Genomic DNA, 26,200 nt, shown 5'->3' on the forward strand with positions numbered 1-26,200 from the left:
AGTCAATAAACCTAAGTTCTAAAGTTAAGAAAGAAAATGACTGTCATTGTTCTGAAAAAAATATTTGTTTGTTTGTTAAATGAGGTTTTTTTTTTTCCCTTTTTATTTTTTTTTTATTTTTTTTTAAGCACTCAGTACACCCTTTATTTGTAAATAAATAAATACATATGCTACATCAAAATATTTAGACAATCAAGACTGCTAACAGAATTATATATTATAAGCCTAAAAATTTAGACATGAAATTTATTTTTATTTTTTTAGGTGTATCAAAGCAAGATAATACCTTATATGTAGATTTCTCCCAATAGCGATTATTCCTTTTAGGAAAATGCCTATTCTGTTGCTATTTTATATTTGGCTTTCAGTGTAATTTAGATTGGATTTAGTACCTTTCATGTAAAAAAAAAAGTTTTTTCCTTTTTAAAGATTCCTGTTTCTTCATGTGTTTACATCATAATTTCAGAGATCCATTTCTAGAAGGGAATGTTTGTTTTCTTGAAAATTATGTAGCTTATACATAATAGGCTTAACACCTTTGTCAGACTGATTGATGAGGATGATGAAGATATTAGCTAATATTTATGGTGGCCTGAAGTTGTGCCAGGTGCTAGGCTAAGTGTTCATATCCTTATTGTATTTACCCTCATTGCCAACTTGTGACATAGGGAGTATGAACACCTCCCATTCAGAGATGAGAAGTTCTTCATCAGTCACCACAGGAAATGGCAGGGTTCCTAGACACTGCCATTTCTGGAATTCTAATCCCCCTACATCTCTGCACGTCTCCCTGTCTGAGTCCCTTCTTATCTCTCAGCTCTTAAAACCCTGACGCTTTTTCTTTACAGTCACCAGAAAAATGTTGAATAACTTATTCTTCCCCAAACGTTTTATTAGATCACCTTGATTTTTTTTGGTTTATTTGCAACGTCCCTCTACCTTGATAACACAGCTTCCCATGCATCCTCCTCAAGACCTGACTGTTTCACTTTCATACTCCCCAGACCACTGGACTTAAGTGGAGTGCAGACATTTCCTTCCTCTGATTGATGTTATCCCATTTCCTCTTCTTTCCTAAAAACCCTGAACTCTGACTCCTAGAACACTAGCCTATACCATCCATTGACTGTCATTGCATTCATCACTGCCGAGCTGCTCATTCCTTCTAATTTCTTGAATATTTAAGTCCTGGCTCACCGTGATGCCCTAGCACTGTTTCTATCACAGTTCTTAGTCCCTTCATAAATGTGTGGACTATCCTTCCAATGGGCTTCCCAGGTGGTGCTAGTGGTAAAGAACCTACCTGCCAATGCGGGAGGCATAAGAGATGCGGGTTCCATCCCCCAGTCGGGAAGATCTCCTGGAGGAGGGCATGGCAACCCACTCCAATATGCTTGCCTGGAGAATCCCATGGACAGAGGAGCCTGGAAGACTCGAGTTCATGGAATCCAAGTGTCAGACACGACAGAGGTTAACTTAGCAAAGCATATCCTTCCAATAACCTGGTCTCTCAGCACCTTGACCTTTCCACTTAAGACTTTGCCTTTCATAACATTGTGGCCACTTACTACACATGGTCATACCATAAACTTTGTTATCACCAAATAAGGGTAACCTTTCTGTGATCTTAGTTTCATCTGTTCCTCTCTCGGACTATCCACTCTTCTCTTTCTAACTTCAACCCACCAATTATATCAACATTTCCTGTACTTCTCATAAATGTGTCTTTATTTATCTTCTTATTCAGCTTAAATTTAATATTCAGTCATTTTAATTACTTCTCTTACCTGCCTCCATTTGTTTGCTTAATTTGGAAAAAAAAGGAGTCTTGATTAAAGAAAGCTTTCAATCTGTTCAGTGTCTACAACTTTGCAGGTGAATATGGCTAGAAGAAAATGTAGAACTGTTTAAATTGACTTGTTTTAGAATAGATTTATATTCTTCAGTTTCAGATGAATCAGTTAGCTCTTACACTCTCTGAAATGAGTATTTCCTACTCTTTTCCTGTCTCTCTCTTCAGACCAACAGTACTTCCTTTTTTCAAATGATGGCATTAATTACAGTTTTAGTGAGAAGATAGAGACAGTCACAAGAAGCACTTCGTCAGCTCCCACCATCCTGTCTGCAGGCCACTGAGCACAGTGCTCTGTACCCTGCCATCTCTGTTTCAGTGGGTGAAACCCCTACAGTAAGAGCTAAGACCACCTTCTCAGACCACCTTCTCTATCTGTGTTGCTGAAACCCACCCCTTTCACCTATTCAAGGTTGTTTTTTTAGTGGTTCTAGTCTCTTGATCTTACATCATCTGTCTCTCCCATTCCACTTTATCATTCTGACTTGCAACATGCTATCATTTCTACCATTTAAAAAAAAAAAAAAAAAAGCACTTCTCTCTCTTGGCCCAAATTGTCCTATTAGCTACCAATTTATGTTTTGTGTTCCCTTAACAACATATTTCTGAGAAATAATGATCAGTTATTGCCTCTTATTTTTCTCTCTTGAACCCACTGAAATCAGGTGTTAACCAAAACTCAACCAAAACTACTCTTGTCAAGATCACTGTTGCTAAATCCAGGGATCACTTTTCAGCCCTTGAATTATCAGCCAATTTACTCCATCTTTCTTCATTACAGGATACAAATTCTCTTGGGTATCTTCCTACCTCACTGGCCATTCCTTCTCAATTTAATTTCCTGGTCTCTTTTTATATCCTAAATTTTGAGTATCTCTGATTTCAGGCCACATACATTTTCTCTTTTCTCACTACACTTACTTCTTTGACAATACCATCCCATCTTGCATTCTCAAATGTCATCTGCTGTCTGATCCTAACTTTGTGTTTCTAACCAAGGCCTCTCCCCTATATTTCAAACACATGTATTCAAGGGTTTATTTGTATATCTAATAGGCAGCTCAAGCTACACATATCCAAATTTGAACTCCTAATATCCTCCCCTCACATTTAACCATTCTCTTCACACAACCTTGCCTATATTAGATGGTAAGAATTCTATCTTTTTAGGTGCTCAAAACAAAATCTTTGAGTCATTGTTGATTTTTCTGTATCTCAAGAATATTCCATATCCATTATATCAGAAAAATATGCCAGTTATTTGTCAAGAATGTTTTCAATATTGAACAGAGAGAAGAGAACAAACCAGTTCTATTGAAGGCTTAATCTGCTGCTGCTGCTGCTAAGTCGCTTCAGTAGTGTCCAACTCTGTGCAACCCCACAGACGGCAGCCCACCAGGCTCCCCCGTCCCTGGGATTCTCCAGGCAAGAACACTGGAGTGGGTTGCCATTTCTTTCTCGAATGCATGAAAGTGAAAAGTGAAAGTGAAGTCACTCAGTCGTGTCCGACTCTTCGATACCCCATGGACTGCAGCCTACCAGGCTCCTCTGTCCATGGGATTTTCCAGGCAAGAGTAGTGGAGTGGGGTGCCATCGCTTTCTCCAGAAGGCTTAATCTAAGACATCATTATTTCTCACCTGAGTTGTTTAAGTGGCCTCTTAGTAATTCTCCCTCTTCAGCCTTTAATCTTACAGCATGTATGTATTGAGAGGTTAAAGGATATTCTCTGCTTACAAACTGCTAATCAATGTCCACAACTACACCTGGAATGTTGGAATTTAATCAGTATTTGTTGAGTGAATGACATGAAGTTCAGAGCAGTCCAGTAATCACCCAGACTCTATGAATTTAAAATTCTCTCCCTGATGCTAAAGCTGAAACTCTAGTACTTTGGCCACCTCATGCAAAGAGTTGACTCACTTGAAAAGACTCTGATGCTGGGAGGGATTGGGGGCAGGAGGAGAAGGGGACAACGGAGGATGAGATGGCTGGATGGCATCACCAACTTGATGGACATGAGTTTGAGTGAACTCCGGGAGTTGGTGATGGACACGGAGGCCTGGTGTGCTGCAGTTCATGGGATCGCAAAGAGTCAGACACGACTGAGCAACTGAACTGAACTGAACTGAGACTCAATGTCCTTAACTACCATGTTATATTATATATATCTTGAATATTCTACTTAAATATTTTCTATAAATCAAGCCTTTAAAAATTGCATTTTTCAGTTCTAAGAAGCAATAATTTACATATAAAGATGTATAGTCTAACATACATGCATATACACCCAACCCCTATTTTAGAATAGTGTAGGCCACCCTCCAGTACTGAAACTTAAGCATCTCAAAAAAGAAATGTTTCATACATAGCAAGATGCAATTTCTACATGGTATCAGATACTTCCCAGTATTTCACAACAAATTTGGAGGCTCAGAGTCAGATATCATGGGAATATTCCATACATTTAATGATCCAACAATCCTTCACATACAGTACTTTCTGCATTTGTAAACCTTAGAGACCTGCTATGATTAAGGAAATCCCTCCCCATTTTCAATCTATACATAAAAATCATTTACTGAGGTAGGCTACTTGCAGATAAGCTAATTGAAGCTATCTTCCTATTTTCATATAAACAGTGAAAAATGAGAACATTTCAATAGATTTAGTGCCTCACTTAACTTTTCAGCATAAAATATATTCATTAAGCACTCATTTGTGTATAATGGCTTTGTCATATGCTACACTGTCATTGGTTTAATATAAATACCAGATTCTGCCAAGTAAAAATTGTGGGATGTAACTTTAGGAGCTTTTCAACTAAGTCTATTTCTGGAGGATTTTATGTGTCAATTGAACTCAAGGTTTTATCATTTGCAAATGATTATGGGTTTCAAAGTGATAAGATTCTGATATCAGAATTGTCAGTTACCAAGTCCTTGGGATATTATAACTAACCCCTAATTGATACTTCATTTGGAAGTCTTGTTGCTTCTCTGGTGTTTAACTTGTTCATACATTAACTTAAGAGACGTCTTTTACCCTCAAATGTAATGACTAGTTCAGTTGTTTTAAGGATTTTTGTATGCTTTTTTTTTTCCTGATCCCTTATTTGAATCATTTTTCCACACAGTGTTTGTTCTAGTAAATTTTTCTTTGTTTGTTTGTTTTTAATTACTAAGAAAAAAAAAAACGTACTCAAGAACAGACGATAGCAAAAATAACTTGTAAGTGGCAAAACAGGTGAATTCTTGGTAATTGCCTTTATGGTATAGAAAGAATTAATCTACATTGTGAATCCTGGAAGGTGTGCCCAGGAATAGGCTGATTTATGCTATGGAACATCCGAGAAGTGTGGCAAAGAGATATATCAGACACTGCTAAAAGGCAGGGGTGGTACAAATGGATATTCAAGATCAACCGCGAGGCTTTTGTTTTTGTTTCTTAAGTATAATTTCAGAAGCAGGATCATAGTCTTCCACTTTACATAGACTGTAAATACCTTTATTATATCCTACTATAATCTGGAGGTGTACCCTGGAGAGAACTTATATAGATGCTTTGTCCTCCATGATCAAGTATGACCAAGGGCCAACATATTCACCTGAATTCAGACTGTCTTTTGGTAGTGATGATAATGATCAGGAATTAGCGACTTAGCAGCAGCAGCGGTACTGATAGTTGTACAACCTTTTGAATATGATAAATACTATTGAATTAAACACTTTGAAGGGGTGAATGTTGTAGATGTGAGCTACATCTCAATAAAATAGTAGCATTAGGGCTCTAAAAACAGTCTTCCCAGCCCAGGGATTGAACCCAGGTCTCCTGCATTGGAGGCAGACTCTTTACCATTTGAGCCACCAGGGAAGCTCCTCTAAAACAAAAAGTACTTGAAGCTAATAGGCTAGTGCTTTCAAATTACTAGAAAATGATATCATCTTAGAATTTAAATAGTTATCCAAACTATCAATCAAATAACGAAAGTAGAATTTTTTTTTTCAGACACAGAAAATGCTAAAAAGACTTAATTCCTTTCCTCTCTTTATCAAATATATATTGAAGAGAATGTTGCAATAAAATCACACAACAAACTAAAAAGAGGAAGACATAGAGACCAGTACTCAGAGGACTGGACACAGACTTAAAAAAAAAAAAAAAAAAAGAATTTCCTGAATGATGATAAGAAGAATTTGAGAATCAGTGACTGTCAGGTGTAGGGGAAGTCAGTACAGATCAGGGTAGGATAATGGAGTGCTCTAAGGTGCTATGTACAAGAAAAAAGGAATGAAAAACAAAGATTTCCTGATTTGTCTGAATATGTTGAATGGAAGTTTAAAACTTACGGTAGAGAATTTATGAATAAATTGTTATAGTTACAAAGAAAACTGTAAAAATTGTTAATATGAAAACTGTGATAGTTACAGAGAAAACAAACATAAAATATGCCAATTATTAACTCCACAGAAGAGAGGAAATATATAGGAATACTACGTGATTCATCCATGAATTTTTTTTTTATAGTCATAATAATGTAAACATTGAATACGGAAATGGAGGAGGAGAACTGTTTGTATCTATCCATCAGTGATCTAAATCCTAATCTACCATTGCAGGGTCCATATAGATATAAAATCAAGAAATAAGCATGCATGCATAACATTTAGAAATGAGAAGGTAAAAGCATTTACAGAGTTTATAGAGGTATTGAAAAGCTGAGACATTACTTTGCCAACAAAGGTCCATCTAGTCAAGGCTATGGTTTTTCCACTGGTCATGTATGGATGTGAGAGTTGGACTGTGAAGAAGGCTGAGCACCGAAGAATTGATGCTTTTGAACTGTGGTGTTGAAGAAGACTCTTGAGAGTCCCTTGGACTGCAAGGAGATCCAACCAGTCCATTCTGAAGGAGATCAGCCCTGGGATTTCTTTGGAAGGAATGATGCTAAAGCTGAAACTCCAGTACTTTGGCCACCTCATGTGAAGAGTTGACTCATTGGAAAAAACTCTGATACTGGGAGGGATTAGGGGCAGGAGGAGAAGGGGACGACAGAGGATGAGATGGCTGGATGGCATCACTGACTCGATGGACATGAGTCTGAGTAGACTCTGGGAGTCGGTGATGGACAGGGAGGCCTGGTGTGCTGCGATTCATGGGGTCACAAAGAGTCCGACACAACTGAGAGACTGAACTGAACTGAAATGAACTGATAAGGGATGGAACTCAAGGATGGAAGGAGTGTGATGGAGCAGTGACTGCTATTTTTCATTAAAAAAATCTTACCATTGGACTAATGCACATATTATTTAGTTAATATTAAAAAGATAGAAAACACCTAGCTAGGTGTGTTAAAGAACAAGATTCAAAGCAAGACTATTTGCTATGAGACTGTAAGACAAATATTTAACATTATTTAACATTTTCTAGCCTCAGTTTCTTCAGTGGTTTTATGAAGACTTTGCATTCAATCATTATTTTATTTTATTCTGGCTTTATATTGATGCTTTTAGGAGTCTTATACTACTAAGTCCAAGGCTGAATTTTTAAAATCATGGCTTCTTGGTTTACGCCATTGACCTTAGACCCATCCTTCTTTTAAGTTCACATCTCAACTTCACAAATAATAGAATAAAGATCCAGAAGACTACATGGAAATATAGCTATAACAAAATAACCCCATAGCCCTTGGCTTTATGAACCTATTGTCTAAGAGCAGAGCTAGACTCCTTTCCCTTTAGAAGTTTATCATTCCTGAATTTAATTGATCAAACTTTAACACTTTGCCTTAGATATCATACTATTAATACACATATAAAATATCAATAAAAAATCAATCTTTCTGAAATGCATTTAGACAGTATAAGTTCTTTCTAGTTACATTCTCAAAATAAATATTTTTGGAAGTCAAAGAAGAGACATTGGACACATAGCTCTTATTTACAGAAGAATAAGGAGTATGGCTCTGATAATGCTGGAAAAAACAGAATGTTCAGACTATGTTAGAAAGAAGCCAGTGCAATCATTTTAGTGAGACAGCAATTAAAAATAAAGTCATTTACTGTGTGTGTTCCACTTAGGGGAGCTTGCCTCTGCTCCCATTGATCTGCAGATGAACAAACTAACCTTCCATAGCTAACTCAATGTTTCTCCTGAGTTGTAACATAAACTTGCTAAGTCGCTTGTGCCCGACTCTTTGCAATCCTATGGACTACAGCCTGCCAGGCTCCTCTTTCCATTGGATTCTCCAGGCAAGAATACTGCAGTGGGTTGCCATTTCCTCCTCCAGGGGATCTTCCCAACGCAGGGATCAAACCCAGGTGTCCCGCATTGCAGGCAGATTCTTGACTGTCTGAGCCACCAGGGAAGCCCCAGTGTAGGTCAAAATCTCCCACTTACAGCAAGACGTTTAGTCCTGATGTTTGTTTTCATTTTTTCTGAAGGGTAGTGGAGGGGGTTTGAAGAATCAGAGTGGAGACTATTTTAAATTGTTTTTCTTCTGGTTGATTGCCTGCCAAGTATTTAAGAGTGCCTAGATCCTTAAATTGTAAAGAATAATTCATCTTGAACTTTAATATGCAAATAAATCACCTAGGGATCTTGTTCAAATGCAGATTCTGATGATGAGCTGGTCGAGGAGCTGAGATGCAGCTTTTCTAACAAGCTCCCAGGTGGGTGCTATGCTACTGATCTCAGAAACACAGTTTGAGTAGAAAAGATATAAAATATTTTTTGCAGGTGACCTGTAATATCTGCTGTTCTGCTATGTCATATTTTTTTTTTCTTTAATTTTGGCTAATGGATGCTTGGAAGGATTCTGTTTTGTGGGGCGGATGCTCCTGGAGGCTTTCCACTTACACGTGTGTGTGGATGGGAATCTGCAAATATAAGACATCCCTAAACTATGTAACTGAGTTGAAATATAAGAATGCATTAAAGTAAAATTTAAGATTAGACTGATTAAGGAAAAGTCCCAAGTTTTCTTGGAATGAGATAATAACTCTTCACCAAAGGCAGAGGAGAGTGAGTGAAAGAGAGAGACTGGGTAGACCATAGAAAACACGGATAGAGTTTATATTATGTTAAAGGATAAGATTTTCTAAATGGATGATAGGCTCTGATCTGCTAGAAGATTTTAATAACCCTGCTTCTATTTGTAGCAGTGTTCAAATAAGTGACTAAAATACAGACAACCCAAATGATTCAAAAACTAAACAGAAATGATTGTTTCTGTTTGTCATTTTATTTGTCCTTACCAGTTCTCTCATTTTTGCCTTTGTATTTTTTTGTCCAAGGTGACAGTATTAATATTGAGGTAAAGATATTAGATTTCTACTTTTGTGAAGATAATTGATAATCATAGATTTGCAATATGCAGTAGGTAGATATTAATCTAGCGTTCACTGGAGGAAGAAGTTATTACCAGAAGCTTCTTGTACGAGTGCACAACATGAAGACCATGACTGAACCAAATGTCCCTTTTTCCTGCTGCCTCTGAAACTCAATAAGCTTCACTTCTGCACCTGCCATGAAAATAGTTCTTCTTAAGTCATTTGAGGTACTTTAAACATTTTGGATAGGGGTAGTTGTTTCTTTTATTAAGGTAGTATTCAACTGAGGGATTAGTCACTGTGTATGTAATGTTTTCTCACTAAGGCAATTAACTGTAGAATTCAATAAATAACAACACTCTAACAAAAAGCTCATTTGGATAATCGCTACCTAAAACAAGACTTGCAATGCAATTCTTGTATTTGTTCATCTTAATTCTTTTTTGCATGTATATCACTAGAGACTGTACCTGAAAGTAAACAGTAGGTTTATGGTCGTATTTCATTGTGTTTGGAGATTTCAGAGTGATTTATCCTTAGCTTTCAGCTGGTTTAGTGCAATCTTTAAATCCTTTGCTGATTAGCTTCCCTTATAATTATTTGTGCTCAGGGATTTTTGGTAAAAATACAAATAAAAATAAAACTGCAAATGTGCACTTCTTACCTTTTTCTTCACAGAGATGAGGTGAGTAAGATCTTTCTTTTCTTCCTTTCAACTTATTCTGGCTCATAACCCTGCTTATTGTAGCATGAAGCTAAACTCAGCAGTGGCCACAGGACTGGAAAAGGTCAGTTTTCATTCCCATCTCAAAGAAAGGCAATGCCAAAGAATGTTGAAACTGCCATACAATTGCACTCATTTCACATGCTAGCAAGGTAATGGTCAAAACCCTTCAAGCTAAGCTTGAACCAAGAACTTCCAGATATACAAACTGAATTTAGCAAAAGGGCAAGGAACCAGAGATAAAATTGCCAACATCTGTTGGCAAAAGCAAAAGAATTCCAGAAAAACATCTACTTCTGCTTCACTGACTATGCTAAAATTGTAGATCACAACAAACTGTGGAGAATTCTGAAAGAGATGGTAATATCAGACCATCTTACCTGCTTTCTGAGAAACCTCAGGTTAAGCAACAAGCAACTGAACTGTACATGGAACAATGGACTAGTTCAAAATTCTGGAAAGAAGTACGTCAAGGCTATGTACTGTCACCATGCTTGTTTAACTTCTATGCAGAGTACTTCATGTGAAATTCTGGGCTGAATGAATCACAAGCTGGAATCAAGATTGCTGGGAGAAATATCAACAACCTCAAATATGCAGACGATACCATGCTAATGGCAGAAAACAAAGAGGAACTAAAGAGCCTCTTGAGGAAGGTGAAAGAGGAGAGTGTAAACCTGTCTTAAAACTCAACATTGAAAAAAACTAAGATCATGGTATCTGGTCTCATCACTTTATGGTGAATAGATGGGGAAAAAGTGGAAACAGAGACAGATTTCATTTTCTTAGGCTACAAAATCACTGGAGATGGCAACTGCAGCCATGAAATTAAAAAATGCCTGCTCCTTGGAAGAAAAGCTATGACAAACCTAGACAGCATATTAAAAAGTAGAGACATTACTTTGCTAACAATGGTCCCTGTGGTCAAAGCTATGGTTTTTCCAGTAGTCATGTATGGATGTGAGAGTTGGACTATAAAGAGGACTGAGCACCAAAGAACTGATACTTTTGAATTGTGCTGGAGAAGACTCTTGAGAGTCCTTTGGACAGCAAGGAGATCAAACCGATCAGTCCTCAAGGAGATCAACCGTGAATATTCATTGAAAGGACTAATGCTGAAGTTCCAATATTTTGGCCACCCGATGCAAAGGGTAGCCTTATTGGAAAAGACCCAGATGCTGGGAAAGATTAAGGGCAGGAGGAGAAGGGGACAACAGAGGATGAGATGGCTAGACTGCATTTCTCACTCAATGGACGTGAGTTTGAGCAAACTCTGGGAGATGGTGAAGAACAGGGAAGCCTGCTGTGCTGCACTCCATGCAGTTGCAAAGAGTCAGACACGACTTGGTGACTGAATCACATAATAACAATACCTTAAATGCATCTGTGTATATGCTGTTTTTTGGGACTAAGGAATATATTTGTTTATTAATTGCTTAATTTGTTTTTTGTTTTTAATTATTTTTTTCTGTGTGTGTGTGTGTACTTTTAAATTTATTTAATCCTTATGTATTTAATCTGTATGATATCTGGTATTTAAGTTCTTTTCTTTGAAATATTTCAAGGAACACGTTTTCTTCCTTACCTCTCTTCATTTTAAGGGACTGTGTAGTTTTCTTCTTTGTTTTCTGTTTGGTTTTTCCATTCTTTCATGGAAAACTTTCTTTCACTCCCTTAATTTCCTTATCCTTTCTAAATTAACCATGACATCAGTTCTAGATGTCTGCGTGATGGTTTAGCAAATTTATGCAACATGACTAGCAACAGATAGACATCTGTTTCCAGTCAGCCCTGACCTGGGAGGGTGGAATATTTGGTAGTTTGGGGATATCTTTCCTAGAAGTGGAGATAATGCCAGCCATGAAAATAGAGGTTTTAAGTTGGGCAAAACAGTGAGCCCTCTTAAGTAAGAAGAAGATATATTGTTTAGCATACTTCAGGCAAAACATCCTTAGTTATTTGACTTGCTTTTTACGACATTGTTCAGCTAAAAATTGTCACTGGGAAGCTGAAAATCCAATATGAATCTGTGGCTTATGACAATAAGAGACTGTTGTGTAATAGTTTCTTCTTATCAAGGTAATAGCAAAATATAAACTATTCTTCTTCCCATATCTCAAAGCAGTGTGATTCTTCTGATCAGAGAATTCCAGTTAAAGACCCACAGAGTATTATTTCCTTCCTAACCAAGTGTAATATCGTAAACACCAAGAAAAGCATTAAAAACATAAAAGATGGTGCTATTTCAAAGCTGGAAATGTATATTTTAAGTTCACCCAAAGTCTAAATTAAATGTTTTACCAGTGCTGTTTCAAAACCATCATGGATACATTTGTATAGGGTTAGACATATGCTAGGGCTTCCTTGGTGGCTCAGACAGTAAAGAATGCCTGCAATTCAGGAGACCTAGTTTGATCCCTGGGTGGGGAAGATCCCTTGGAGAAGGGAATAGCTACCCACTATAGTATTCTTGCCTGGAGAATTCCCTGTACAGAGAAGCCTGGTGGGCTACAGTCCATGGGGTCAGGAAGAGTCAGACACCACAGGGTAACTAACACTTTCACTTTTACAGAAATATGCTATGAGATTTATATTTTTATTTTTTATCTGTTAGTAAGAGCTACTGAGTTTGTAATATTACATATTAGAGGAAGAAAATTAGGAAAATACTTTATTTCACCTTAAAAAGCTTTTTTTTCCAAGGAATTCAATTCTATGTTGCATATTATACATGCGTGCTAGGTTGTTTTGGTCTTATCTGACTCTTTACGACCCTATGGACTATAGCCTGCCAGGTTCCTCTGTCCATGAGATTTTCCAGGAATGGTTACTGGATGGGTTGCCATGCCCTTCTTCAGGAGATCTTCCTGACCCAGTGATCAAACTCGCATCTCTTACGTATCCTGCATCGGCAGGCATGTTCTTTACCATTATTGCCCCCTGGGAAACCCCTAAACAATATTTTATTCTTGTGGTTCACTCTCAACTACCAAATGCTCCAGGGCCTATTAGCTTTCCTAATTCTGCATGTCTGTAGAGTATAAGAAGTCCCCAAACTGTTCATCTAGGTATTTTTACCAAATTGGTCACCAGGCTCTTGCTAATGTCAGAACAGTGTGCTTACCAGTAGACTTTATTTCCTTGGAAAAATATGGTAAATCTTGTGAGCGTAAGCCAAAGTCTCGTAGAATGGTCATAGATTTCACTTTTGAACCTCACGTGAGGAGGTTTAATTACTGACTTTGTAATGAGATTTAGGGCTTCTCTGATAGCTCAGTTAGCAAAGAATCCTCCTGCAGTGCCAGAGACGTGGGTTGGATCCCTGGGTTAGGAAGATACCCTGGAAAAAGGAAAGACTACCCACTCCAGTATTCTGGCCTGGAGAATTCCATGAACTGTATGGGGTTGCAAAGAGTCGGACACGACTGAGTGACTTTCACACTTCTAATGAGATTTAACTATGAGATAGTTTCACTTGAATGGTACCATGTATGGCTAGATTCAATCTTAAAGAAACCTCAGTCTTTTGTAGCTTTGATGTCTTTTCATTTTTATATGAATTTCCTTCTGGTTCTTATTCCCTGCTAGATGACTTCAGATATAGTCCATCAGGTCCAGGACTGCAAAATATGTTTTAGTTCATATAATTTATCTGAATGGCCATACCTACGGGTAGTAAATTTAGGTTAGTGTTTATTGTCTAAAACATCTGTCAAGCCAAGGAGAACGTGACTTTTATGTTGCGATAAAGGGGCAATATTTTAAAGAATCAAGCATGACCATGCTGCCACAGTGTAAAGTACAAAGTATGACAACTTTGAAACTGATATTTTTTGAGTTCTATCTATACTGGCAATGATAGAAGTATTTATGGAAATGATTACATAGTAATTAAGAGAGGTTGCAATGTTTTTGACATTATTTAAATGTGTAGTTGCCTTATGAATACCTTCCACTGGTGTTAAGAATAATAGTTGTAGGAATATCCTAAATGTGGAGCAGGTTACTGGGGAAGTCAGATAAAAGGCACTCTTTTCCCCTTCTCACAGCTGGAATGCAAGCGTTTTGCAGAATCATTTATTGCTCTAGATTTCTTTGACATAAATATTTGTGATAGGGCAATTAAGAACAATTAAATCTATGTCTTTAAAGAAATAGATTTTCCTCTGAATTCTTCTCTTCATTTAGCAAATATATGAAAGATTTATTCCACAAGAGGCCACAGAATTTCTTCTATACAGAACCTTTCAAAAAGCATATAGAAGCTGGTGTAAGTATGCATATCAGTACGCATAAACCGTAAATGAACCCCAGTACCACATACAACGTAACACCATTAAAGTTTCCCAAGCGCAGGTTAAGTTACACATTTTTGTCTTATGCTAAATCACTTTTCAGGACTTTTGGGTGGCTCCGTGGTAAGAATCAACCTGCCAATGCAGGAGATGCAGGTTCGATCTCTGAATCCAGAAGATCCCCTGGAGAAGAAAATGGTTACCCACTCTGATATCCTTGCCTGGAGAATCCCATGGACAGAAGAGACTGATGGACTACAGTCCATTCGGTCACAAAAGAGTCAGATAGTACATAGTGACTCAACGACAACAGGTCACTTCCTACTTATTGCGTTAAACTCAGACATTTTCCTGGGGAGTCGGGGTGGGGGAACGATGCTGTATTTTTTCTTTCCACTTCTGACCCCTCTCCCTTCTTGCACAAGTGAGTGTCAACTTCTGTATCTGCCTGGGTCCAACACTTAATTTGCACAGCTATTCAGGATAGCATCCCTGTATGGTGATGAAGTAAGGGTAAATTTTAATTACATACAAAAGATGTTACCCATAGAACTTCCTCTTTTTGGAGGAAGTTCTATGCTTACTGCTTTTTACAAGTGTCATACATACATACATTACTAATCCTAGCAGTCTGGCTGTAAAATGAGGGAGAAAAGTAAAAAATGTCCTGATTTCTTAAAGTGTAAGAGGAGAATTTTGGTTTTTTTCTGAGTATTGCTCCAGGCTACCCTGTCAGTGTTCTTCTTTACCAGCCTTATTTTCTTATTTTTCCATCACACTTAGAAGTATTTCCACACTTTCCTGTGTTTTGTCAGCTGTTCTTACACATTTATGATTCTTCAGAGATCCTGGCTCAAACCTCATGGATTATCTTAGGCTCCAGGATAGGAGAGTGAAGACAGACGGTGAATAATGTGGATTTAGGGATATGTAAGATCCCCTGGAGAAGGAAATGGTAACCCACTCCAGTATTCTTGCCTGGAGAATCCCATGGACAGAGGAGCCTGGGAGGCTACAGTCCACGGGGTCGCAAAGAGTCGGACACAACTGAGTGACTTCACTCACTCATTCAGGGATATGTAGGCAGCGTGAGTGTATGCTCAGTCATTCAGTCATGTTCAACTCTTTGTGACACCATAGACTGTAGCCCACCAGCCTCCTCCGTCCATGGGATTGTCCAGGCAAGTATACTGGAGTGGGTTGCCATTTCCTAATCCAGGGTGTCTTCCTGACCCAGGGATCGAACCCGTGTCTCTTGTGTCTTGGGCATTGACAGGCGGCTTCTTTACAACTGAGCCACCTGGGAAGCCCTATATAGGGTGTTGTTCGTGTTCAGCATCTGAGTTGTGTGGCTCTTTGCAACCCCATACAGCACACCAGGTTTCCTGTCCTTCACTATCTCTCAGAGTTTGCTCACTCATGTCCTTTGAGTTGGTGATGCCCGCCAACCATCTCATCCTCTGTCACTGCCATTCTCCTCCTGCTCTCCATCTATCCCAGCATTAGCGTCTTTTCCGGTGAATTGGTTCTTTGCATCAGATGGCCAAAGTATTGGAGCTTCAGCTTCAGCATCAGCCCTTTCAATGAATATTCAAGGTTGATTTCCTTTAGGATTGACTGGTTTGATCTTGCAGTCCAAGGAACTCTCAAGAGTCTTCTAAGAGTTGACACCAAAAGAAAAGGATCGAGGAGTGTGTTAATTTGTCTTCCCTGTCTCCAATTCAGGCTCCCTGTTTGGTATAGTCACGAGATTAGATTACCTACACCCTGAACAAGTGATTGTTTTCTTTGTTCTTCAATTTATTAATATAGTAACTGTTCAATGGAAAATATACTCAAGTAGTATTTATGTCCTAGGAAAACTGCAGGCTTCCAGGGATTTAACAATAAATAATCCAAGAACAGAATGGTCCCTATCTTTGAACTTTTATCTGATGAATTCCTTCCCCTTGTTCTTTTCCTTCTGTTAGCCCCTAAGGTCTTATAACAGTTAAAACAGACTAAAGTGCAGTTATTTTTTTTCTTGTAGGAGAAGCATTTTTATTAATAGTTTTAGCAGGAAAAAAAAAGACTCAGTTACACTGTAACTTCCCTGATAGAAAAGATAATGTGACAACTCCACCCTATAATGCCAAGTAGAAAAATGGATTGTCATTTAATATTAGCTGGTGTATATTTATTTTCACAGCAGGCCTTGAAAGGTGTGATTATCTGGAGGAAGATATCTTGCAGAAGCATGACATCTGAGTGACCAGAGAGCTGGCATTTGTGAACTCTTGTGAGAGATAGAAGATAGCCTATTTCAGTGCAGATAAATGAACCTGTGACAGAGGTCATGATTTGACAAATTTAGATACGCATTGAATTATATAAATTTCATGTCTCTCTGTCGTGAAGAATCATTTCTGACAAATTCCAGGTCTACAGAGATAGTTTGAACATGTCTTATCTGCTTCTTCCTTACCATACCCATCACCAGCTCATAATTGTACTATTGCAAGAGATTCTGACTTTTCTTCTACCAGGCAAATATGTAAATTTTACCCCATGTGCCTCTGCCTTTGGGAATGGGGAGGGGAGAGCAAGGAACAGTGAGAGAAAATATGAGGGGAGAGGAAAGAGGGAATGAGAGCTTGTGATGTGTCAGATCCTGTTCCGATATTTCCAAGGGCTGGAAATATTGCATTAACTCAAAATACCGGTGTCTCTCTTCTCATGAAGCTTAAAGTCTAGTGTGAATTGGAAACAGTTTAAAATGAATAAGTCAATATGCAAGGTAATTTCTACACTATATGATGTTATAGAAAGGGAGGGGCTATTTCAGATAGAGAGGTGAGGGGTGGTCATCCTGAGTTGATGGGGGATCTTGGGGAAAGAACCATCTAGTCATGCATTCTACTCTCTTATGTGGTCCTCATCATGCCTTCAGAATAGGTATATGTCTTGAAACCTTCAGTTATGCCCTCCTGTCCTTTAATTAATATCCAGGATCTTTATACTAGTTTTCAAAGTTCTTCATAATATGATACATTTTATCCAGTGTATATTATTACCCATTAACACAAAATTATTTTCCCTTCGCTCTATGAGCCACAGTACATAAAGCAATTCTAGACACTTTAGACTATCCTTTTAAAAGGAACTGTAAAACGTACATTTTATTCTAAAAGGAATTTTCTTTCCTTTTTTTTAATACCTCTCAAAAATACCATTTATGTAAAGCATAATCCATATTATGCCCCTTCAGTGAACTCTTCAATGACTACCCCAATCTACAGGAGCTAGGCTTTTGTATAGCTACCAATCATTTTGGCTCTAAATGATACATTATCTTATGCTACTATTCAGTTCTTTGCTGAGAACAATTTAAATGGGGGGCAGCTTTTGGTGTTGTTTTGTTTTGTTAGTCTTTGAGTATCAACTCTGTGCCAAACATAAAACCATTTTACTCTTATCTCTAAAATGACCATGAAATGATCCCAAGTTTTGGGATGCCTGTTGTGTTGCTGAGGAAGTTGAGTCTTCTAGTTGAAATTAGCAACACATGTCACACCGCCAGGAAGAAGCTGAACTAGAACTCAATCTGAAGTCTAACTCCAAAGCCTATAGCTTGTCTGTTACACCACACCTTCTCTCTGTGTTTAAATGGCTTGCTACTTGATGGGAAATGCATGCCCAACTTTTATCTTCCATTCTTCAAAATCTAATATCCCTGGGTTGGGAAGATCCCCTGGAGGAGGGCACGGCAATCCACTCCAGTGTATCCTTGCCTGGAGAATCCCATTGTCAGAGAAGTCTGGCTGGCTGTAATCTATGGGGGCTCACAGAGTCAGACATGACTGAAGCAACTTAGCATGCACACATGTGCAATGGGTCCTTGATAAACTTGTACAAATTTTTACTTGATAAATTGAGCAAAAATAGGAAGAAACACCAGTCTCCCCCTACAAGAAGCTGGAAACGAGTTGTCTCTGAGAAGTGAAAGAGAATGCTTTTTTAAATAATACTTCCTTCTTCACACTGATTCTGTACCTATGGTTCCCTCTACCTGGAATGCCCTTTGCTCTCTTTTCTGCCTTATGAAATCCCATTTATCCACACCCAGCTCAAATGTTACTTTCCCTGTGCAGATTTCACTGTGCCATCTAGGGAGAGTGTTTGCCCTGGGGTTTGTGTTCCCATTGTGCTTAATGTTGTTGTTGTTGTCCAGTCGCTGAGTCGTGTTCGACTCTTTGTGACCCCATGGACTGCAGCACGCCAGGCTTCCTTGTCCTTCACCATCTCCCAGAGCTTGCTCAAACTCATGTCCACTGAGACAGTGATGCCATCCAGCCATCTCATCCTTTATGTGTACCACATTTTAGCAACTGTCCAATTAAAGGCAAAGTATTTAAATATGTGTTTATTATTTGGTACATGAACAACATATGTTTATTTCTGTATGTAATAACATTGCCTGCCAACAGATCTTAAGTTGAACATCTTCAGTTGAGTTGTTCTTACCTTATACTTCTTGAGGTGTCAGGGAGAAGAATGGACTCTTGCCGTTCACTGATCTTATTTCACTCCCATGCTGCTAGGGTGGCTTTCATATAAGGAACAAATTTTTCATGGTGGTAAAGATGAAGAGAGTTTCCCATCACACATTTTATTTTTGTGTACCAGAATTCAAAGTACCTGCTGCTGCTTTGCCTCTAATCATTTGTTACATATCTTGATACAAATTATAAGCAGTTGCTTCATCTGTTTTCACAGTTGAATCAGAGTCACCTGGATTCTGTGGTCCTTCTAACCTCTCACTGAAGAGTCACTGCATGATTCACAAGTGAAATATTTCATTCATTAATGCTGTTGAACGAAGGTTGTAGAATCTGGCTTGCAAATTGGAGTTTTAGGAATTAGTGATATATGAGGTAACTAGAGAAATTAGGGAATCAAGGAGGAAATGATCAATTCTCCCCCAGTTCAACATTCAAAAATCTATAGCATGCCTAAATATTGCTGTAAAAATACTCAAATTCCCTTGGAGGTATTTCAGCCTTGCTTTTAAAAAATGTTTGGCAATCACATTTGAATTTAAATTTAATTGAAAATGTTCCTAATGTCGCCAAATAAGAAGTGGTATTGAGGTTTTCATTTGTAGTGTAAATAGTTTTAATCTTTTTTTTAGAGCAGGAGATTGTTTTTTTCCTTTTGTGCAAATTTCTCTGAATGCCGGCCAGGTGCTATTTTTGTATGCAAACCTCTCTTTCTTTGCTTCATGAATTGAATGGCAGTGGTATTTGGCAACCTATATTCTTGCAGCCGTAATATGATGCCAATGAAATATAGAGTCCACTTCATGCCTTTTACCTTACTAATTGTCTAATAACATGTAAAATTTTAAGAGACAATGGAGTATGGAAAGCGTTGATGGTTCGTTTTTCTAAACAGGACATACTGCCAAATGCAGAGATGGAAAATTAATGATTTTATTTTGCTCTTATGATGGACAAACAGCTTCAAAAATTTCAACATGCTACCTTTATGGAAATTCTCCATCTCTTTCTTCCTCTTTGTCACAATTTATTTCCAAATGCAAAATGAATAAAATCTTGGTATTGGAAAGCACACCTTGGAGATTCTCTAAGAGTCTAACCTTCCAACCTGTGCTGAAATTCCTTCTATAGTCCTGTAAGAACCTGGTATCTGGCTGTTCAGCTTCTGTCAGAGCATTTTCAATTTATGTTTTTCCAAAGCAGACCGTAACAGGACAGAGACTAAGAGAAATAAATGGGCTCTAGAGTCAGCTTTGTTTCTAACTCTACCAATATAGAGAGTAAGGTCACACCCCTACATGGGTCTCAGTATCCTCGTGTATAAAATGATAGAGCTGGAATAAAAACCTTCTAAGGTCATTTCTAGATAAGCCATTTTATGACTGTTACTATATAGACAAATACACATATTGAAATACAATTTTTATTACCTTAAAATTAGATTTTTGAAAATATATTTGTTACTGTTAATTCCCTACTGATTTTCTTCACTTTTAAAGAAACAGCAACTAATCTACTGCTCAACATCACCTCACATATATACATATAATGACTGTTTAGTGTTGTTGGTTTAGTTGCTAAGTCCTATCCGTGACCCCATGGACTATAACACACGAGGCTCCTCTGTCCCTGGGATTTCCCAAGTAAGAATATAGGAATGGGTTGCCATTTCCTTTTCCAGGGGATCTTCCCAACCCAGGGATGGAACCCACGTGTCCTGCATTGGTAGTCAGATTCTTTACCACTGAGCCACCAGTGAAGCCCACGTATAATGATAATAAGATCATATTTGAAAATTCCAGCAACTACTTGGAGCCCTTAACTCTGTTCATATGCCTCCTTAATGGTTAAATGTCTCAGTACATAGGATAAGGAAGAGTAGAGCTAGGAAGAATGTAAATTGTATATATTTGTATATAATTTGTATATAATTGTAAATTATATACAATGATTACAAAAAAAAAAAGAGCAGTCACCTGTAACTAGTAATAAGAGCAACACAAGAGAGCAGATGGCCTGTGACAGAGCTGGCAGAAAGAAAGAGCTGAAGACACCAAGAAAAGAGAACGAAAATTGAGCTCAATATGGTAATGAGAAATATATGTACTGAAGAGCTGGAAAGGGCTTCCCTTGTGGCTCAGATGGTAAAGAATTCGCCTGCAATGCGGGAGACCTGGGTTCCATCCCTGGGTTGGGAAGATCCCCTGGAGAAGGGAAAGGCTACCCACTCCAGTATTCTGGCCTAGAGAATTCCGTGGACTGTATAGTTCATAGGGTTGCAAAGAGTCGGACAAGATTGAACGACTTTCACTCACTCATACTCAAGAGCTGGACAGGACCTTAGGAGATGCTCCTGTCTCCCTCTTTCACATTGCTGATATCTTTTAGCTTTCTTTTCATCACTTTGCTTTGTAGAGAGTAGGCACATAATGCTAAACAATTCCAATTTCTAGATATTTATTTCTAGTATAGAAATAAATAAAATCCACCTTCTTATAAACTTTACTTCTTGGCCTATAAGCTCTTCATTGCAGCAGTACAAAGACAGTCACTCACAAAACGACTTTCTATTTTAAGTGTCAGTTAAAATGCATACAATATTGAACTTAGCACGTGATACCCAAACTGACATTACCTCATATTCTGGATTTGAACAATGCAGAGGACAGCAGGGCTACCAAGTTCCTTGACTTCAGTGGCAACAGTCACTTTCTTTTTAACAAATGTTTCCCTTGAATTTATATTGATCTCATTTATTAAAACACCCAAGTTTACTTTCTTTTACAAAAACCTATGACTCATTTAAGACCACTTTCCATAATATTCCATCAGAATTAAGCTATGCATACGGAACACAACAAGGAGTTGGAAGTTATGAGATTAGCTGACATAGAAGGTTTTATTTTCATGTTTTCATGGTTTTTGAGAAAAGAACAAGAGCAGTAAAGACATATTTTGCTTGAATTTCCCATGCAACTAATGCATAAGAGAGAAGAGGTGGATAAAGGCAAATAATACAGTGTTTCCACACTGTGAATCAGCATTAGGTTAAAGTGTCACTTCATCCTGCTACCAGGTAGATTTGCCAGTGTTGAAAGCATGTCGTGGGGTGAAAACAATATGTACGTTAGAAACATCTTCCTATGAAATTTAAGAACGAGCAGTGAGGAGATTCCTTAAAAAACTGGAAATAGAACTGCCTTATGACCCAGCAATTGCACTGCTGGGCATACACACCGAGGAAACCAGAATTGAAAGAGACACGTGTAGCCCGATGTTCATCGCAGCACTGTTTACAATAAGCAGGACATGGAAGCAACCTAGATGTTCATCAGCAGATGAATGGATAAGCAAGTTGTGGTACATATACACGATGGAGTATTACTCAGCCATTAAAAAGAATACATTTGAATCAGTTCTAATGAGGTGGATGAAACTAGAGCCGATTATACAGAGTGAAGTAAGCCAGAAAGAAAAACACCAATACAGTATACTAACGCATATATATGAAATTTAGAAAGATGGTAATGATAACCCTGTACGTGAGACAGCAAAAGAGACACAGGTGTATAGAACAGTCTTTTGGACTCTGTTGGGGGAGGGGGATGATTTGGGGCAATGGCATGGAAACATGTATCATATCATATAAGAAACGAATCACCAGTCCAGGTTCCATACAGGATCCTTGGGGCTGGTGCACTGGGATGACCCAGAGGGATGGTACAGGTAGGGAAGTGGGAGGGGGGTTCAGGATGGGGAATACGTGCACGCCTGTGGCGGATTCATGTTGATGTGTGGCAGAACCAATACAATATTGTAAAGTAATTAGCCTCCAATTAAATAAATTTAAATTAAGAAAAAAAGAACGAGCAGTGAGGAAAAGCTGTGGCCTCCATTCAGCAGTTCTGAAAGGTATTCTAAGATCACGTGGTTGACTTTAACTGGTGATACTATGTACTCCTTGGTCTTCTCTGGTGGCTCAGATGGTAAAGAATCTCCTACAATGTGGGAGACCCAGGTTTGATCCCAGGGTCAGGAAGATCCCCTCGAGAAGGGAATGGCTACCCTCTCCAGTATTCTTGGCTGGAGAATCCCAGGGACAGAGGAGCCTGGTGGGCTAAAGTCCATGGGGTTGCAAAGAGTTGGACACGATTGAGTGACTGACTAACACTTTCATTTTTCACTTTAACCATGTGTGTGGTGGCACAATGGAAGATGCTCTGGTTTATATAGTCACTAAGTATCTTGAAACTAACTGGTGCTATCCTTTCAGAGAAAGTGATTCATATTTTTTAAATCATGAAGCAAACCTCCTCAGGGGAAGACCCTTGCTTTGTAATATATGAACTAATCAAAAGCCCAAGATGTTTTGCGCTCTTTCTTTTTAAAGTCTTTTTTTTTTAATGTGGACCATTTTTAAAACCTTTATTGAATTTGTTACAATATTGCTTCTGTATTACGTTTTGGTTTTCTGACCAGGAAGCATGGGAGATCTTAGCTCCCCAGCCAGGGATCAAACCCACACCATCTACAGCCAAGGAGGTCCCTGCATTCTTAACTATGTCAAAATAGCAAAGGAATGAGCAACAATTGATTGTTGACCTACCACAGGACAGCAAGTGGGAGAAGGAATTTGGGAGGAACCAGATCCCAACTAAGATCATGGCATCTGGTCCCATCACTTCATGGCAAATAGATGGAGAAACAGTGGAAACAGTGCCAGACTTTATTATTTTGGGCTCCAAAGTCATGGCAGATGGTGACTGCAGCCATGAAATTAAAAGATGCTTACTCCTTGGAAGGAAAGTTCTAACCAACCTAGACAGCATATTAGAAAGCAGAGACATTACTTAGCCAACATTACTTAGACAGACATTACTTAGTCTGTCTAGTCAAGGCTATGGTTTTTCCTGTGGTCATGTATGGATGTGAGAGTTGGACTATAAAGAAACCTGAGTGCGGAATAACTGATGCTTTTGAACTGTGGTGTTGGAGAAGACTCTTGAGAGTCCCTGGACTGCAAGGAGATCCAACCAGTCTATCCTAAAGGAAATCAGTCCTGAATATTCATTGGAAGGAATGATGTTGAAGCTGAAACTCCAATACTTTGACCACCTGATGGGAAGAACTGACTCATTTGAAAAGACCCTGATGGTGGGAAAGATTGACGGCAGGAGGAGAAGGGGACAACAGAGGATAAGATGGTTGTATGGCATCACTAACTCAATAGGCATGAGTTTGAGTAAACTCCGGGTGTTGGTAATAGACAGGGAGGCCTGGCGTGCTGCAGGCCATGGGGTCGCAAAGAGTCAGACACGACTGAGCGACTAAACTGAAGTGAGATACCAACTATATGAATTATGGAAATATGTTATAATTATAATGCCATGCTATGTAATTTTCCAGTGATAACTACATATTAAAATTTAAAAAAAAAAGATTTTTTTTCTAATTTGTTGAAAGGTAGCTAGATGTTCCAGATGTTGCTTTTCCTGAATTCTGATAAAACTGATTGATTTATTTAGCTTTGTGAACTAATTGATGTTATGTAACAGATTTACTGGCTGCCATTTTTAAGTTTTAAAGCACAGTGTATTTCAAAGATAGTACATCGTATATTTAATGATGGGGGAACTGGGTTCTGCTGTTCCCATCTTATCTTTTCTCTTGTGTGAATGTGAGTGGAATTAAGTTTTATTTCCTCTTCCATGTGCAGGTATAGATTGCCCGCATGCAAAATACTTAACACTGTCTGAGTCTAAAGCGTTATTGTATTCACTCTTTATAAATGTAATATTCTTGTGTTCTCAACAGATGCTTCATCTAGCTCAGAGCCACTTCATGTGAAAACGGTAAATTAAAAATTCCTTTTCTAGCTACCAAAGAGTTACTTCAAGAGAACACAGAGACATTTTGTTTTGTTTTGTTTCTGCAAAAACAAGTTGAAAAATTCTAACCTTGGCCCTCGAGTATTTCATCAAGAGCAATCTTGAGTAAAAGATCTCTTTTCTCTTTTCAAAAGTAAGATTGTCCCTGTGCTTATGCTCTGGCATTTCTAAATGAGCTAAAAATGATTTGTATGCAATTCACTAGTTTCTCTTAACTTCTTGCATTTCATGAGGATCTAGTCCAACTCAATGACACTTTTAAGACAATTAAGTTGGGAAAATAACCTTATAGTGTTGATTCACTCAGAGTGATGTCTGCATTAATGGAGAGAGCTGACAACAAGCCATACAACATTTCCCTCCTTGTTTCCTTGACCACATTGATTCGTAGCCTTGCCATAAGAATGTTTTCTCTGAGTTACTGATGAAGGAAAAAGATCACATAAATTCTTTCATCCATCTAGCCTGTTCTTTATGATTTATGAAGGCCTTGCTCGAATCTCACTTAGATTGGCAAGAAGAAACATTTTCCTTAAATGTAAAAGATAATACATACATATATAGAGAGTCGGAGGGAATAAATTAACCTAACACAGGAACTGTTTGCTTAAGTAGGAGTCAAAACTGTGGAGTCACAGCCAACCACTCAGTAATAGATAATTGCTGAAGCAATTAACCTTTATGTGGAGAATGGCTCCATGCCACAGTCAGTCATGTCAGAAAGACCCACGTGGACTGTGGAGAAGGGTCCTCCGGGTGCCCATCAAAATTTGACATTCATGATTGCTCTCTAATGTTGCAAGAAGCCAGAAGGAACTGTGGGGCTACTTGTCAGCAAGAGATAAATCAGGATTTTAAAATAATCATGCATCCAGTACCTTGAATTTATTAACTATCCTACACATGGAAATTACTTGTTTTCCCAGCTTATCAGACAAGCAGTTACAGCCAAGACTTAATGAAAGCAACTCGGAATGGGTCACAAATTTCCAACAAATCCCCATATGATTTCATGAGATTCTCCCTGTCCTATTTTCTGTCCCAGACCAAAAAAAGAGAAAAAATGCCTTTATTCATGATATCCTCTGCATGTACCTATATACTTATTTCCCCAAAGTAGGGTACCCTTTGCCTGTGACATTCTCACATGAAAATAATGAAATCAAAAATGTATATTTTTGGAGAACTTAAGGACAAAACTGGACTTCCCTGGTGGCTCAGTCAGTAATCTGCCTGCAATGCAGGAGACCTGGGTTCAATCCCAAGGTTGGGCAGATCCCCTGGAGAAGGAAATGGCAACCCACTCCAGGATCCGTGCCTGGTGAATCCCATGGACAGAGGAGCCTGGTGGGCTAACAGTCCATAAGGTCACAAAGAGTCAAACCCGACTGAGCAACATTTTAGAAAGTATTTCAACTGTCTGCTTGCCTTTCTTTTTCAAGGATGACTGTTTTCCTTCAGTCTCAGTTGCTCAACATGTATATTTCAATGCATATTTATTGAGTAACTTCTGTATGACAGATTGACAGAAAAGGGAAGAGACATCCATGGTCTGGAGTCTCCAAACTTTCTTA

The 26,200-nt window shown here is 38.3% G+C and overlaps 1 protein-coding gene across 10 annotated transcripts in view; it reads left to right on the top strand.

Moving 5' to 3' along the window:
* The window catches only part of LINGO2 (leucine rich repeat and Ig domain containing 2), a 1,446,924-nt gene that overhangs the window by 478,005 nt on the left and 942,719 nt on the right, over positions 1-26,200 (top strand). The window lies entirely within an intron of this gene.

The sequence above is a fragment of the Bos javanicus genome, chromosome 8 (assembly GCF_032452875.1).
Source record: "Bos javanicus breed banteng chromosome 8, ARS-OSU_banteng_1.0, whole genome shotgun sequence".
Classification (NCBI taxonomy): domain Eukaryota; kingdom Metazoa; phylum Chordata; class Mammalia; order Artiodactyla; family Bovidae; genus Bos; species Bos javanicus.